Source organism: Euprymna scolopes, chromosome 34 (assembly GCF_053919585.1).
Source record: "Euprymna scolopes isolate OS-2025 chromosome 34, ASM5391958v1, whole genome shotgun sequence".
NCBI classification, from domain to species: Eukaryota; Metazoa; Mollusca; class Cephalopoda; order Sepiida; family Sepiolidae; genus Euprymna; species Euprymna scolopes.
The window spans coordinates 30,252,750-30,270,945 of record NC_136515.1 but is presented as its reverse complement, the minus strand read 5'-3'; the positions used below and the strand labels follow the sequence as shown (position 1 = coordinate 30,270,945).

Sequence of the window (18,196 nt, the reverse complement as noted above, 5' to 3'; positions counted from 1 at the left end):
TTGTTTGGTCAGTTAATATAAAAAAGTTTCCCAATTTGTTTGGTCAGTTAATATGAAAACGTTTCCCAATTTGTTTGGTCAGTTAATATAAAAAAGTTTCCCAATTTGTTTGGTCAGTTAATATAAAAACGTTCCCCAATTTGTCCTGTCAGTTAATATAAAAAAGTTTCCCAATTTGTTTGGTCAGTTAATATAAAAACGTTTCCCAATTTGTTTGGTCAGTTAATATGAAAACGTTTCCCAATTTGTTTGGTCAGTTAATATAAAAAAGTTTCCCAATTTGTTTGGTCAGTTAATATAAAAACGTTTCGCAATTTTTTTTGTCTGTTAATATAAAAAAGTTTCCCAATTTGTTTGTTCAGTTAATATAAAAACGTTTCCGAATTTGTTTGGTCAGTTAATATAAAAAAGTTTCCCAATTTGTTTGGTCAGTTAATATAAAAACATTTCCCAATTTGTTTGGTCAGTTAATATAAAAACATTTCCCAATTTGTTTGGTCAGTTAATATAAAAAAGTGTCCCAATTTGTGTTGTCAGTTAATATATAAACGTTTCCCAATTTGTTTGGTCAGTTAACATAAAAACGTTTCCCAATTTGTTTGGTCAGTTAATATAAAAACATTTGTCAATTTGTTTGGTCAGTTAATATAAAAACATTTCCCAAATTGTTTGGTCAGTTAATATAAAAACGTTTCCCAAATTGTTTGGTCAGTTAATATAAAAAAGTTTCCCAATTTGTCTTGTCAGTTAATATATAAACTTTTCCCAATTTGTTTGGTCAGTTAATATAAAAACGTTTCCCAGTTTGTTTGGTCAGTTAATATAAAAAAGTTTCCCAATTTGTTTCGTCAGTTAATATAAAAAAGTTTCCCAATGTGTTTGGTCAGTTAATATAAAAACGTTTCCCAATTTGTTTGGTCAGTTAATATAAAAATATTTCCCAATTTTTTTGGTCAGTGAATATAAAAACATTTCCCAATTTGTTTGGTCAGTTAATATAAAAACCTTTCCCAATTTGTTTGGTCTGTTAATATAAAAACGTTTCCCAATTTTTTTGGTCAGTTAATATAAAAACGTTTCCCAATTTGTTTGGTCAGTTAATATATAAATGTTTCCCAATTTGTTTGGTCAGTTAATATAAAAAAGTTTCCCAATATGTTTTGTCAGTTAATATAAAAAAGTTTCCCAATGTGTTTGGTCAGTTAATATAAAAACGTTTCCCAATTTGTTTGGTCAGTTAATATAAAAACGTTTCCCAATTTCTTTTGTCAGTTAATATAAAAAAGTTTCCCAATTTGTCTTGTCAGTTAATATAAAAACATTTCACAATTTGTTTGGTCAGTTAATATGAAAAAGTTTCCCAATTTGTCTTGTCAGTTAATATAAAAACGTTTCCCAATTTGTTTTGTCAGTTAATATAAAAACATTTCCCAATTTGTGTGGTCAGTTAATATAAAAAAGTTTCATAATTTGTCTTGTCAGTTAATATAAAAACGTTTCCCAATTTGTTTGGTCAGTTAATATAAAAACGTTTCCCAATTTGTTTGGTCAGTTAATATAAAAAAGTTTCCCAATTTGTGTTGTCAGTTAATATAAAAAAGTTTCCCAATGTGTTTGGTCAGTTAATATAAAAACGTTTCCCAATTTGTTTGGTCAGTTTATATAAAAACGTTTCCGAATTTGTTGGGTCAGTTAATATAAAAACGTTTCCAAATTTGTTTGGTCAGTTAATATAAAAAGTTTCCCAATTTTTTTGGTCAGTTAATATAAAAACGTTTCCCAATTTGTTTGTTCAGTAAACATAAAAACGTTTCCCAATTTGTTTGGTCAGTTAATATAAAAAAGTTTCCCAATTTGTTTGGTCAGTTTATATAAAGACGTTTCCCAATTTGTTTGGTCAGTTAATATAAAAAAGTTTCCGAATTTGTTTGGTCAGTTAATATAAAAACGTTTCTCATTTTGTTTTGTCAGTTAATATAAAAAAGTTTCCCAATTTGTTTGTTCAGTTAATATAAAAACGTTTCCGAATGTGTTTGGTCAGGTAATATAAAAAAGTTTCCCAATTTGTTTGGTCAGTTAATATAAAAACGTTTCCCAATTTGTTTGGTAAGTTAATATAAAAACATTTCCCAATTTGTTTGGTCAGTTAATATAAAAAAGTTTCCCAATTTGTTTGGTCAGTTAATATGAAAACGTTTCCCAATTTGTTTGGTCAGTTAATATAAAAAAGTTTCCCAATTTGTTTGGTCAGTTAATATAAAAACGTTCCCCAATTTGTCTTGTCAGTTAATATAAAAAAGTTTCCCAATTTGTTTGGTCAGTTAATATAAAAACGTTTCCCAATTTGTTTGGTCAGTTAATATGAAAACGTTTCCCAATTTGTTTGGTCAGTTAATATAAAAAAGTTTCCCAATTTGTTTGGTCAGTTAATATAAAAACGTTTCGCAATTTTTTTTGTCTGTTAATATAAAAAAGTTTCCCAATTTGTTTGTTCAGTTAATATAAAAACGTTTCCGAATTTGTTTGGTCAGTTAATATAAAAAAGTTTCCCAATTTGTTTGGTCAGTTAATATAAAAACGTTTCCCAATTTGTTTGGTAAGTTAATATAAAAACATTTCCCAATTTGTTTGGTCAGTTAATATAAAAAAGTTGCCCAATTTGTTTGGTCAGTTAATATAAAAAAGTTTCCCAATTTGTTTTGTCAGTTAATATAAAAACGTTTCCCAATGTGTTTGGTCAGTTAATATAAAAACGTTTCCCAATTTTTTTTGGCAGTTAATATAAAAACATTTCCCAATTTGTTTGGTCAGTTAATATAAAAAGTTTTCCAATTTGTTTGGTCAGTTAATATAAAAACGTTTCCCAATTTGTTTGGTCAGTTAATATAAAAACATTTCCCAATTTGTTTGGTCAGTTAATATAAAAACATTTCCGAATTTGTTTGGTCACTTAATATAAAAACATTTCCGAATTTGTTTGGTCACTTAATATAAAAACATTTCCCAATTTGTTTGGTCAGTTAATATAAAAACATTTCCCAATTTGTTTGGTCACTTAATATAAAAAGTTTCCCAATGTGTTTGGTCAGTTAATATATAAACGTTTCCCAATTTGTTTGGTCAGTTAATATAAAAACATTTCCCAATTTGTTTGTGTCAGTTAATTCAAAAACATTTCCCAATTTTTTTGGTCAGTTAATATAAAAACATTTCCCAATTTGTTTGGTCAGTTAATATAAAAACATTTCCCAATTTGTTTTGTCAGTTAATATAAAAACGTTTCCCAATTTGTTTGGTCAGTTAATATAAAAACATTTCCCAATTTGTTTGGTCAGTTAATATAAAAACGTTTCCGAATTTGTTTTATCAGTTAATATAAAAACATTTCCCAATTTGTTTGGTCAGTTAATATAAAACCATTTCCCAATTTGTTTGGTCAGTTAATATAAAAACGTTTCCCAATTTGTTTGGTAAGTTAATATAAAAACATTTCCCAATTTGTTTGGTCAGTTAATATAAAAACATTTCCCAATTTGTTTGGTCAGTTAATATAAAAAAGTGTCCCAATTTGTCTTGTCAGTTAATATATAAACGTTTCCCAATTTGTTTGGTCAGTTAACATAAAAACGTTTCCCAATTTGTTTGGTCAGTTAATATAAAAACATTTCCCAATTTGTTTGGTCAGTTAATATAAAAACATTTCCCAATTTGTTTGGTCAGTTAATATAAAAACATTTCCCAATTTGTTTGGTCAGTTAATATAAAAACGTTTCCCAATTTATTTGGTCAGTTAATATAAAAACATTTCCCAATTTGTTTGGTCAGTTAATATAAAAACATTTCCCAATTTGTTTGGTCAGTTAATATAAAAACATTTCCCAATTTGTTTGGTCAGTTAATATAAAAACATTTCCCAATTTGTTTGGTCAGTTAATATAAAAACATTTCCCAATTTGTTTGGTCAGTTAATATAAAAACATTTCCCAATTTGTTTGGTCAGTTAATATAAAAACATTTCCGAATTTTATTTGGTCAGTTAATATAAAAACGTTTCCCAATTTGTTTGGTCAGTTAATATAAAAAAGTTTCCCAATTTGTTTGGTCAGTTAATATGAAAACGTTTCCCAATTTGTTTGGTCAGTTAATATAAAAAAGTTTCCCAATTTGTTTGGTCAGTTAATATAAAAACGTTCCCCAATTTGTCTTGTCAGTTAATATAAAAAAGTTTCCCAATTTGTTTGGTCAGTTAATATAAAAACGTTTCCCAATTTGTTTGGTCAGTTAATATGAAAACGTTTCCCAATTTGTTTGGTCAGTTAATATAAAAAAGTTTCCCAATTTGTTTGGTCAGTTAATATAAAAACGTTTCGCAATTTTTTTTGTCTGTTAATATAAAAAAGTTTCCCAATTTGTTTGTTCAGTTAATATAAAAACGTTTCCGAATTTGTTTGGTCAGTTAATATAAAAAAGTTTCCCAATTTGTTTGGTCAGTTAATAAAAAAAACGTTTCCCAATTTGTTTGGTAAGTTAATATAAAAACATTTCCCAATTTGTTTGGTCAGTTAATATAAAAAAGTTGCGCAATTTGTTTGGTCAGTTAATATAAAAAAGTTTCCCAATTTGTTTTGTCAGTTAATATAAAAACGTTTCCCAATGTGTTTGGTCAGTTAATATAAAAACGTTTCCCAATTTGTTTGGTCAGTTAATATAAAAAGTTTTCCAATTTGTTTGGTCAGTTAATATAAAAACGTTTCCCAATTTTTTTGGTCAGTTAATATAAAAACATTTCCCAATTTGTTTGGTCAGTTAATATAAAAACATTTCCCAATTTGTTTGGTCAGTTAATATAAAAACATTTCCGAATTTGTTTGGTCACTTAATATAAAAACATTTCCGAATTTGTTTGGTCACTTAATATAAAAACATTTCCCAATTTGTTTGGTCAGTTAATATAAAAACATTTCCCAATTTGTTTGGTCACTTAATATAAAAAGTTTCCCAATTTGTTTGGTCAGTTAATATATAAACGTTTCCCCATTTGTTTGGTCAGTTAATATAAAAACATTTCCCAATTTGTTTGTGTCAGTTAATATAAAAACATTTCCCAATTTTTTTGGTCAGTTAATATAAAAACATTTCCCAATTTGTTTGGTCAGTTAATATAAAAAAGTTTCCCAATTTGTTTGGTCAGTTAATATGAAAACGTTTCCCAATTTGTTTGGTCAGTTAATATAAAAAAGTGTCACAATTTGTTTGGTCAGTTAATATAAAAACGTTCCCCAATTTGTCTTGTCAGTTAATATAAAAAAGTTTCCCAATTTGTTTGGTCAGTTAATATAAAAACGTTTCCCAATTTGTTTGGTCAGTTAATATGAAAACGTTTCCCAATTTGTTTGGTCAGTTAATATAAAAAAGTTTCCCAATTCGTTTGGTCAGTTAATATAAAAACGTTTCGCAATTTTTTTTGTCTGTTAATATAAAAAAGTTTCCCAATTTGTTTGTTCAGTTAATATAAAAACGTTTCCGAATTTGTTTGGTCAGTTAATATAAAAAAGTTTCCCAATTTGTTTGGTCAGTTAATATAAAAACGTTTCCCAATTTGTTTGGTAAGTTAATATAAAAACATTTCCCAATTTGTTTGGTCAGTTAATATAAAAAAGTTGCCCAATTTGTTTGGTCAGTTAATATAAAAAAGTTTCCCAATTTGTTTTGTCAGTTAATATAAAAACGTTTCCCAATGTGTTTGGTCAGTTAATATAAAAACGTTTCCCAATTTTTTTTGGCAGTTAATATAAAAACATTTCCCAATTTGTTTGGTCAGTTAATATAAAAAGTTTTCCAATTTGTTTGGTCAGTTAATATAAAAACGTTTCCCAATTTGTTTGGTCAGTTAATATAAAAACATTTCCCAATTTGTTTGGTCAGTTAATATAAAAACATTTCCGAATTTGTTTGGTCACTTAATATAAAAACATTTCCGAATTTGTTTGGTCACTTAATATAAAAACATTTCCCAATTTGTTTGGTCAGTTAATATAAAAACATTTCCCAATTTGTTTGGTCACTTAATATAAAAAGTTTCCCAATTTGTTTGGTCAGTTAATATATAAACGTTTCCCAATTTGTTTGGTCAGTTAATATAAAAACATTTCCCAATTTGTTTGTGTCAGTTAATATAAAAACATTTCCCAATTTTTTTGGTCAGTTAATATAAAAACATTTCCCAATTTGTTTGGTCAGTTAATATAAAAAAGTTTCCCAATTTGTTTGGTCAGTTAATATGAAAACGTTTCCCAATTTGTTTGGTCAGTTAATATAAAAAAGTGTCACAATTTGTTTGGTCAGTTAATATAAAAACGTTCCCCAATTTGTCTTGTCAGTTAATATAAAAAAGTTTCCCAATTTGTTTGGTCAGTTAATATAAAAACGTTTCCCAATTTGTTTGGTCAGTTAATATGAAAACGTTTCCCAATTTGTTTGGTCAGTTAATATAAAAAAGTTTCCCAATTCGTTTGGTCAGTTAATATAAAAACGTTTCGCAATTTTTTTTGTCTGTTAATATAAAAAAGTTTCCCAATTTGTTTGTTCAGTTAATATAAAAACGTTTCCGAATTTGTTTGGTCAGTTAATATAAAAAAGTCTCCCAATTTGTTTGGTCAGTTAATATAAAAACGTTTCCCAATTTGTTTGGTAAGTTAATATAAAAACATTTCCCAATTTGTTTGGTCAGTTAATATAAAAAAGTTGCCCAATTTGTTTGGTCAGTTAATATAAAAAAGTTTCCCAATTTGTTTTGTCAGTTAATATAAAAACGTTTCCCAATGTGTTTGGTCAGTTAATATAAAAACGTTTCCCAATTTTTTTTGGCAGTTAATATAAAAACATTTCCCAATTTGTTTGGTCAGTTAATATAAAAAGTTTTCCAATTTGTTTGGTCAGTTAATATAAAAACGTTTCCCAATTTGTTTGGTCAGTTAATATAAAAACATTTCCCAATTTGTTTGGTCAGTTAATATAAAAACATTTCCGAATTTGTTTGGTCACTTAATATAAAAACATTTCCGAATTTGTTTGGTCACTTAATATAAAAACATTTCCCAATTTGTTTGGTCAGTTAATATAAAAACATTTCCCAATTTGTTTGGTCACTTAATATAAAAAGTTTCCCAATTTGTTTGGTCAGTTAATATATAAACGTTTCCCAATTTGTTTGGTCAGTTAATATAAAAACATTTCCCAATTTGTTTGTGTCAGTTAATATAAAAACATTTCCCAATTTTTTTGGTCAGTTAATATAAAAACATTTCCCAATTTGTTTGGTCAGTTAATATAAAAACATTTCCCAATTTGTTTGGTCAGTTAATATAAAAACGTTTCCCAATTTATTTGGTCAGTTAATATAAAAACATTTCCCAATTTGTTTGGTCAGTTAATATAAAAACGTTTCCGAATTTGTTTTATCAGTTAATATAAAAACATTTCCCAATTTGTTTGGTCAGTTAATATAAAACCATTTCCCAATTTGTTTGGTCAGTTAATATAAAAACGTTTCCCAATTTGTTTGGTAAGTTAATATAAAAACATTTCCCAATTTGTTTGGTCAGTTAATATAAAAACATTTCCCAATTTGTTTGGTCAGTTAATATAAAAAAGTGTCCCAATTTGTCTTGTCAGTTAATATATAAACGTTTCCCAATTTGTTTGGTCAGTTAACATAAAAACGTTTCCCAATTTGTTTGGTCAGTTAATATAAAAACATTTCCCAATTTGTTTGGTCAGTTAATATAAAAACATTTCCCAATTTGTTTGGTCAGTTAATATAAAAACATTTCCCAATTTGTTTGGTCAGTTAATATAAAAACGTTTCCCAATTTATTTGGTCAGTTAATATAAAAACATTTCCCAATTTGTTTGGTCAGTTAATATAAAAACATTTCCCAATTTGTTTGGTCAGTTAATATAAAAACATTTCCCAATTTGTTTGGTCAGTTAATATAAAAACATTTCCCAATTTGTTTGGTCAGTTAATATAAAAACATTTCCCAATTGATTTGGTCAGTTAATATAAAAACATTTCCCAATTTGTTTGGTCAGTTAATATAAAAACATTTCCGAATTTTATTTGGTCAGTTAATATAAAAACGTTTCTCATTTTGTTTTGTAAGTTAATATAAAAAAGTTTCCCAATTTGTTTGTTCAGTTAATATAAAAACGTTTCCGAATGTGTTTGGTCAGGTAATATAAAAACGTTTCCCAATTTGTTTGGTCAGTTAATATAAAAAAGTTTCCCAATTTGTTTGGTCAGTTAATATTAAAACGTTTCCCAATTTGTTTGGTCAGTTAATATAAAAAAGTTTCCCAATTTGTTTGGTTAGTTAATATAAAAACGTTCCCCAATTTGTCTTGTCAGTTAATATAAAAAAGTTTCCCAATTTGTTTGGTCAGTTAATATAAAAACGTTTCCCAATTTGTTTGATCAGTTAATATGAAAACGTTTCCCAATATTTTGGTCAGTTAATATAAAAAAGTTTCCCAATTTGTTTGGTCAGTTAATATAAAAACGTTTCGCAATTTTTTTTGTCTGTTAATATAAAAAAGTTTCCCAATTTGTTTGTTCAGTTAATATAAAAACGTTTCCGAATTTGTTTGGTCAGTTAATATAAAAAAGTTTCCCAATTTGTTTGGTCAGTTAATATAAAAACGTTTCCCAATTTGTTTGGTAAGTTAATATAAAAACATTTCCCAATTTGTTTGGTCAGTTAATATAAAAAAGTTGCCCAATTTGTTTGGTCAGTTAATATAAAAAAGTTTCCCAATTTGTTTTGTCAGTTAATATAAAAACGTTTCCCAATGTGTTTGGTCAGTTAATATAAAAACGTTTCCCAATTTTTTTTGGCAGTTAATATAAAAACATTTCCCAATTTGTTTGGTCAGTTAATATAAAAAGTTTTCCAATTTGTTTAGTCAGTTAATATAAAAACGTTTCCCAATTTGTTTGGTCAGTTAATATAAAAACATTTCCCAATTTGTTTGGTCAGTTAATATAAAAACATTTCCGAATTTGTTTGGTCACTTAATATAAAAACATTTCCGAATTTGTTTGGTCACTTAATATAAAAACATTTCCCAATTTGTTTGGTCAGTTAATATAAAAACATTTCCCAATTTGTTTGGTCACTTAATATAAAAAGTTTCCCAATTTGTTTGGTCAGTTAATATAAAAACGTTTCCCAATTTGTTTGGTCAGTTAATATAAAAACATTTCCCAATTTGTTTGGTCAGTTAATATAAAAACGTTTCCGAATTTGTTTTATCAGTTAATATAAAAACATTTCCCAATTTGTTTGGTCAGTTAATATAAAACCATTTCCCAATTTGTTTGGTCAGTTAATATAAAAACGTTTCCCAATTTGTTTGGTAAGTTAATATAAAAACATTTCCCAATTTGTTTGGTCAGTTAATATAAAAACATTTCCCAATTTGTTTGGTCAGTTAATATAAAAAAGTGTCCCAATTTGTCTTGTCAGTTAATATATAAACGTTTCCCAATTTGTTTGGTCAGTTAACATAAAAACGTTTCCCAATTTGTTTGGTCAGTTAATATAAAAACATTTCCCAATTTGTTTGGTCAGTTAATATAAAAACATTTCCCAATTTGTTTGGTCAGTTAATATAAAAACATTTCCCAATTTGTTTGGTCAGTTAATATAAAAACGTTTCCCAATTTGTTTGGTCAGTTAATATAAAAACATTTCCCAATTTGTTTGGTCAGTTAATATAAAAACATTTCCCAATTTGTTTGGTCAGTTAATATAAAAACATTTCCCAATTTGTTTGGTCAGTTAATATAAAAACATTTCCCAATTTGTTTGGTCAGTTAATATAAAAACATTTCCCAATTTGTTTGGTCAGTTAATATAAAAACATTTCCCAATTTGTTTGGTCAGTTAATATAAAAACATTTCCCAATTTGTTTGGTCAGTTAATATAAAAAGTTTTCCAATTTGTTTGGTCAGTTAATATAAAAACGTTTCCCAATTTGTTTGGTCAGTTAATATAAAAACATTTCCCAATTTGTTTGGTCAGTTAATATAAAAACATTTCCGAATTTGTTTGGTCACTTAATATAAAAAAATTTCCGAATTTGTTTGGTCACTTAATATAAAAACATTTCCCAATTTGTTTGGTCAGTTAATATAAAAACGTTTCCCAATTTTTTTGGTCACTTAATATAAAAAGTGTCCCAATTTGTTTGGTCAGTTAATATATAAACGTTTCCCAATTTGTTTGGTCAGTTAATATAAAAACATTTCCCAATTTGTTTGGTCAGTTAATATAAAAACATTTCCCAATTTGTTTGGTCAGTTAATATAAAAACATTTCCCAATTTGTTTGGTCAGTTAATAGAAAAACGTTTCCCAATTTGTTTGGTCAGTTAATATAAAAACATTTCCCAATTTGTTTGGTCAGTTAATATAAAAACGTTTCCGAATTTGTTTGGTCAGTTAATATAAAAACCTTTTCCAAATTTGTTTGGTCAGTTAATATAAAACCATTTCCCAATTTGTTTGGTCAGTTAATATAAAAACGTTTCCCAATTTGTTTGGTAAGTTAATATAAAAACATTTCCCAATTTGTTTGGTCAGTTAATATAAAAACATTTCCCAATTTGTTTGGTCAGTTATTATAAAAAAGTGTCCAAATTTGTCTTGTCAGTTAATATATAAACGTTTCCCAATTTGTTTGGTCAGTTAACATAAAAACGTTTCCCAATTTGTTTGGTCAGTTAATATAAAAACATTTGTCAATTTGTTTGGTCAGTTAATATAAAAACATTTCCCAATTTGTTTGGTCAGTTAATATAAAAACATTTCCCAATTTGTTTGGTCAGTTAATATAAAAAAGTTTCCCAATTTGTCTTGTCAGTTAATATATAAACTTTTCCCAATTTGTTTGGTCAGTTAATATAAAAACGTTTCCCAGTTTGTTTGGTCAGTTAATATAAAAAAGATTCCCAATTTGTTTTGTCGGTTAATATAAAAAAGTTTCCCAATGTGTTTGGTCAGTTAATATAAAAACGTTTCCCAATTTGTTTGGTCAGTTAATATAAAAATATTTCCCAATTTTTTTGGTCAGTGAATATAAAAACATTTCCCAATTTGTTTGGTCAGTTAATATAAAAACCTTTCCCAATTTGTTTGGTCTGTTAATATAAAAACGTTTCCCAATTTTTTTGGTCAGTTAATATAAAAACGTTTCCCAATTTGTTTGGTCAGTTAATATATAAATGTTTTCCAATTTGTTTGGTCAGTTAATATAAAAAAGTTTCCCAATTTGTTTTGTCAGTTAATATAAAAAAGTTTCCCAATGTGTTTGGTCAGTTAATATAAAAACGTTTCCCAATTTGTTTGGTCAGTTAATATAAAAACGTTTCCCAATTTGTTTTGTCAGTTAATATAAAAACGTTTCCCAATTTGTCTTGTCAGTTAATATAAAAACATTTCCCAATTTGTTTGGTCAGGTAATATAAAAAAGTTTCCCAATTTGTCTTGTCAGTTAATATAAAAACGTTTCCCAATTTGTTTTGTCAGTAAATATAAAAACATTTCCCAATTTGTGTGGTCAGTTAATATAAAAAAGTTTCCCAATTTGTCTTGTCAGTTAATATAAAAACGTTTCCCAATTTGTTTGGTCAGTTAATATAAAAACGTTTCCCAATTTGTTTGGTCAGTTAATATAAAAAAGTTTCCCAATTTGTGTTGTCAGTTAATATAAAAAAGTTTCCCAATGTGTTTGGTCAGTTAATATAAAAACGTTTCCCAATTTGTTTGGTCAGTTTATATAAAAACGTTTCCGAATTTGTTGGGTCAGTTAATATAAAAACGTTTCCAAATTTGTTTGGTCAGTTAATATAAAAAGTTTCCCAATTTTTTTGGTCAGTTAATATAAAAACGTTTCCCAATTTGTTTGTTCAGTAAACATAAAAACGTTTCCCAATTTGTTTGGTCAGTTAATATGAAAAAGTTTCCCAATTTGTTTGGTCAGTTTATATAAAGACGTTTCCCAATTTGTTTGGTCAGTTAATATAAAAAGGTTTCCGAATTTGTTTGGTCAGTTAATATAAAAACGTTTCTTATTTTGTTTTGTCAGTTAATATAAAAAAGTTTCCCAATTTGTTTGTTCAGTTAATATAAAAACGTTTCCGAATGTGTTTGGTCAGGTAATATAAAAAAGTTTCCCAATTTGTTTGGTCAGTTAATATAAAAACGTTTCCCAATTTGTTTGGTCAGTTAATATAAAAAAGTTTCCCAATTTGTTTGGTCAGTTAATATAAAAACGTTCCCCAATTTGTTTGGTCAGTTAATATAAAAAAGTTTCCCAATTTGTTTGGTCAGTTAATATAAAAACGTTTCCCAATTTGTTTGGTCAGATAATATGAAAACGTTTCCCAATTTGTTTGGTCAGTTAATATAAAAAAGTTTCCCAATTTGTTTGGTCAGTTAATATAAAAACGTTTCGCAATTTTTTTTTGTCTGTTAATATAAAAAAGTTTCCCAATTTGTTTGTTCAGTTAATATAAAAACGTTTCCGAATTTGTTTGGTCAGTTAATATAAAAAAGTTTCCCAATTTGTTTGGTCAGTTAATATAAAAACGTTTCCCAATTTGTTTGGTCAGTTAATATAAAAACATTTCCCAATTTGTTTGGTCAGTTAATATAAAAAAGTTGCCCAATTTGTTTGGTCAGTTAATATAAAAAAGTTTCCCAATTTGTTTTGTCAGTTAATATAAAAACGTTTCCCAATGTGTTTGGTCAGTTAATATAAAAACGTTTCCCAATTTTTTTTGGCAGTTAATATAAAAACATTTCCCAATTTGTTTGGTCAGTTAATATAAAAAGTTTTCCAATTTGTTTGGTCAGTTAATATAAAAACGTTTCCCAATTTGTTTGGTCAGTTAATATAAAAACATTTCCCAATTTGTTTGGTCAGTTAATATAAAAACATTTCCGAATTTGTTTGGTCACTTAATATAAAAACATTTCCGAATTTGTTTGGTCACTTAATATAAAAACATTTCCCAATTTGTTTGGTCAGTTAATATAAAAACATTTCCCAATTTGTTTGGTCACTTAATATAAAAAGTTTCCCAATTTGTTTGGTCAGTTAATATATAAACGTTTCCCAATTTGTTTGGTCAGTTAATATAAAAACATTTCCCAATTTGTTTGGTCAGTTAATATAAAAACATTTCCCAATTTTTTTGGTCAGTTAATATAAAAACATTTCCCAATTTGTTTGGTCAGTTAATATAAAAACATTTCCCAATTTGTTTGGTCAGTTAATATAAAAACGTTTCCCAATTTGTTTGGTCAGTTAATATAAAAACATTTCCCAATTTGTTTGGTCAGTTAATATAAAAACGTTTCCGAATTTGTTTTATCAGTTAATATAAAAACATTTCCCAATTTGTTTGGTCAGTTAATATAAAACCATTTCCCAATTTGTTTGGTCAGTTAATATAAAAACGTTTCCCAATTTGTTTGGTAAGTTAATATAAAAACATTTCCCAATTTGTTTGGTCAGTTAATATAAAAACATTTCCCAATTTGTTTGGTCAGTTAATATAAAAAAGTGTCCCAATTTGTCTTGTCAGTTAATATATAAACGTTTCCCAATTTGTTTGGTCAGTTAACATAAAAACGTTTCCCAATTTGTTTGGTCAGTTAATATAAAAACATTTGTCAATTTTTTTGGTCAGTTCATATAAAAACATTTCCCAATTTGTTTGGTCAGTTAATATAAAAACATTTCCCAATTTGTTTGGTCAGTTAATATAAAAAAGTTTCCCAATTTGTCTCGTCAGTTAATATATAAACTTTTCCCAATTTGTTTGGTCAGTTAATATAAAAACGTTTCCCAGTTTGTTTGGTCAGTTAATATAAAAAAGTTTCCCAATTTGTTTTGTCAGTTAATATAAAAAAGTTTCCCAATGTGTTTGGTCAGTTAATATAAAAACGTTTCCCAATTTGTTTGGTCAGTTAATATAAAAACATTTCCCAATTTTTTTGGTCAGTGAATATAAAAACGTTTCCCAATTTGTGTGGTCAGTTAATATAAAGACGTTTCCCAATTTGTTTGGTCTGTTAATATAAAAACGTTTCCCAATTTTTTTGGTCAGTTAATATAAAAACGTTTCCCAATTTGTTTGGTCAGTTAATATATAAATGTTTTCCAATTTGTTTGGTCAGTTAATATAAAAAAGTTTCCCAATTTGTTTTGTCAGTTAATATAAAAAAGTTTCCCAATGTGTTTGGTCAGTTAATATAAAAACGTTTCCCAATTTGTTTGGTCAGTTAATATAAAAACGTTTCCCAATTTGTTTTGTCAGTTAATATAAAAAAGTTTCCCAATTTGTCTTGTCAGTTAATATAAAAACATTTCCCAATTTGTTTGGTCAGTTAATATAAAAAAGTTTCCCAATTTGTCTTGTCAGTTAATATAAAAACGTTTCCCAATTTGTTTGTTCAGTTAATATAAAAACATTTCCTAATTTGTGTGGTCAGTTAATATAAAAAAGTTTCCCAATTTGTCTTGTCAGTTAATATAAAAACGTTTCCCAATTTGTTTGGTCAGTTAATATAAAAACGTTTCCCAATTTGTTTGGTCAGTTAATATAAAAAAGTTTCCCAATTTGTGTTGTCAGTTAATATAAAAAAGTTTCCCAATGTGTTTGGTCAGTTAATATAAAAACGTTTCCGAATTTGTTGGGTCAGTTAATATAAAAACGTTTCCCAATTTTTTTGGTCAGTTAATATAAAAACGTTTCCCAATTTGTTTGGTCAGTAAACATAAAAACGTTTCCCAATTTGTTTGGTCAGTTAATATAAAAAAGTTTCCCAATTTGTTTGGTCAGTTTATATAAAGACATTTCCCAATTTGTTTGGTCAGTTAATATAAAAAAGTTTCCGAATTTGTTTGGTCAGTTAATATAAAAACGTTTCTCATTTTGTTTTGTCAGTTAATATAAAAAAGTTTCCCAATTTGTTTGTTCAGTTAATATAAAAACGTTTCCGAATGTGTTTGGTCAGGTAATATAAAAAAGTTTCCCAATTTGTTTGGTCAGTTAATATAAAAACGTTTTCCAATTTGTTTGGTCAGTTAATATAAAAAAGTTTCCCAATTTGTTTGGTCAGTTAATATAAAAACGTTCCCCAATTTGTTTGGTCAGTTAATATAAAAAAGTTTCCCAATTTGTTTGGTCAGTTAATATAAAAATGTTTCCCAATTTGTGTGGTCAGTTAATATGAAAACGTTTCCCAATTTGTTTGGTCAGTTAATATAAAAAAGTTTCCCAATTTGTTTGGTCAGTTAATATAAAAACGTTTCGCAATTTTTTTTGTCTGTTAATATAAAAAAAGTTTCCCAATTTGTTTGTTCAGTTAATATAAAAACGTTTCCGAATTTGTTTGGTCAGTTAATATAAAAAAGTTTCCCAATTTGTTTGGTCAGTTAATATAAAAACGTTTCCCAATTTGTTTGGTCAGTTAATATAAAAACATTTCCCAATTTGTTTGGTCAGTTAATATAAAAAAGTTGCCCAATTTGTTTGGTCAGTTAATATAAAAAAGTTTCCCAATTTGTTTTGTCAGTTAATATAAAAAAGTTTCCCATGGTTTTTGGTCAGTTAATATAAAAACGTTTCCCAATTTTTTTTGGCAGTTAATATAAAAACATTTCCCAATTTTTTTGGTCAGTGAATATAAAAACATTTCCCTATTTGTTTGGTCAGTTAATATAAAAACGTTTCCCAATTTGTTTGGTCAGTTAATATAAAAACGTTTCCCAATTTGTTTGGTCAGTTAATATAAAAACGTTTCCCAATTTGTTTGGTCAGTTAATATAAAAACATTTCCCTATTTGTTTGGTCAGTTAATATAAAAACATTTCCCAATTTGTTTGGTCAGTTAATATAAAAACGTTTCCCAATTTGTCTTGTCAGTTAATATATAAATGTTTCCCAATTTGTTTGGTCAGTTAATATAAAAAAGTTTCCCAATTTGTGTTGTCAGTTAATATAAAAAAGTTTCCCAATGTGTTTGGTCAGTTAATATAAAAACGTTTACCAATTTGTTTGGTCAGTTAATATAAAAACGTTTCCCAATTTGTTGGGTCAGTTAATATAAAAACGTTTCCCAATTTGTTTGGTCAGTTAATATAAAAAGTTTCCCAATTTTTTTGGTCAGTTAATATAAAAACGTTTCCCAATTTGGTTGGTCAGTTAACATAAAAACGTTTCCCAATTTGTTTGGTCAGTTAATATAAAAAAGTTTCCCAATTTGTTGGGTCAGTTAATATAAAAACGTTTCCCAATTTGTTTGGTCAGTTAATATAAAAAAGTTTCCGAATTTGTTTGTTCAGTTAATATAAAAAGTTTCCGAATTTGTTTTGTCAGTTAATATAAAAACGTTTCCCAATTTGTTTGGTCAGTTAATATAAAAACGTTTCCGAATTTGTTTGGTCAGTTAATATAAAAACGTTTCCGAATTTGTTTGGTCAGTTAATATAAAAACGTTTCCCAATTTGTTTGGTCAGTTAATATAAAAACGTTTCCCAATTTGTTTGTTCAGTTAATATAAAAACGTTTCCCAATTTGTTTGGTCAGTTAATATAAAAAAGTGTCACAATTTGTTTGGTCAGTTAATATAAAAACGTTTCCCGATTTGTTTTGTCAGTTAATATAAAAACGTTTCCCAATTTTTTTGGTCAGTTAATATAAAAAAGTTTCCCAATTTGTTTGGTCAGTTAATATAAAAACGTTTCGCAATTTTTTTTGTCAGTTAATATAAAAACGTTTCCCAATTTGTTTGTTCAGTTAATATAAAAACGTTTCCGAATTTGTTTGGTCAGTTAATATAAAAAAGTTTCCCAATTTGTTTGTTCAGTTAATATAAAAACGTTTCCCAATTTGGTTGGTCAGTTAACATAAAAACGTTTCCCAATTTGTTTGTTCAGTTAATATAAAAAAGTTTCCCAATTTGTTGGGTCAGTTAATATAAAAACGTTTCCCAATTTGTTTGGTCAGTTAATATAAAAAAGTTTCCGAATTTGTTTGTTCAGTTAATATAAAAAGTTTCCGAATTTGTTTTGTCAGTTAATATAAAAACGTTTCCCAATTTGTTTGGTCAGTTAATATAAAAACGTTTCCGAATTTGTTTGGTCAGTTAATATAAAAACGTTTCCGAATTTGTTTGGTCAGTTAATATAAAAACGTTTCCCAATTTGTTTGGTCAGTTAATATAAAAACGTTTCCCAATTTGTTTGTTCAGTTAATATAAAAACGTTTCCCAATTTGTTTGGTCAGTTAATATAAAAAAGTGTCACAATTTGTTTGGTCAGTTAATATAAAAACGTTTCCCGATTTGTTTTGTCAGTTAATATAAAAACGTTTCCCAATTTTTTTGGTCAGTTAATATAAAAAAGTTTCCCAATTTGTTTGGTCAGTTAATATAAAAACGTTTCGCAATTTTTTTTGTCAGTTAATATAAAAACGTTTCCCAATTTGTTTGTTCAGTTAATATAAAAACGTTTCCGAATTTGTTTGGTCAGTTAATATAAAAAAGTTTCCCAATTTGTTTGGTCAGTTAATATAAAAAAGTTTCCCAATTTGTTTGGTCAGTTAATATAAAAACGTTTCCCAATTTGTTTGGTCAGTTAATATAAAAAAGTTTCCCAATTTGTTTGGTCAGTTAATATAAAAACGTTTCCCAATTTGTTTGGTCAGTTAATATAAAAAAGTTTCCCAATTTGTTTGTTCAGTTAATATAAAAACGTTTCCCAATTTGTTTTGTCAGTTAATATAAAAAAGTTTCCCAATTTGTTTGTTCAGTTAATATAAAAAAGTTTCCGAATTTGTTTGGTCAGTTAATATAAAAAAGTTTCCCAATTTGTTTACTCAGTTAATATAAAAAAGTTTCCCCAATTTTTTTGGTCAGTTAATATAAAAAAGTTTCCCAATTTGTTTGGTCAGTTAACATAAAAAACGTTTCCCAATTTGTTTGGTCAGTTAATATAAAAACGTTTCTCAATTTGTTTGGTCAGTTTATATAAAAATATTTCCCAATTTGTTTGGTCACTTAATACAAAAAAGGTTCCCAATTTGTTTTATCAGTTAATATAAAAACGTTTCCCAATTTGT

The 18,196-nt window shown here is 26.7% G+C and overlaps 1 protein-coding gene across 2 annotated transcripts in view; it reads right to left on the bottom strand.

The window, feature by feature from the left end:
- Window positions 1-18,196, bottom strand: part of LOC145259151 (protein mesh-like) — a 450,682-nt gene that overhangs the window by 234,419 nt on the left and 198,067 nt on the right. The window lies entirely within an intron of this gene.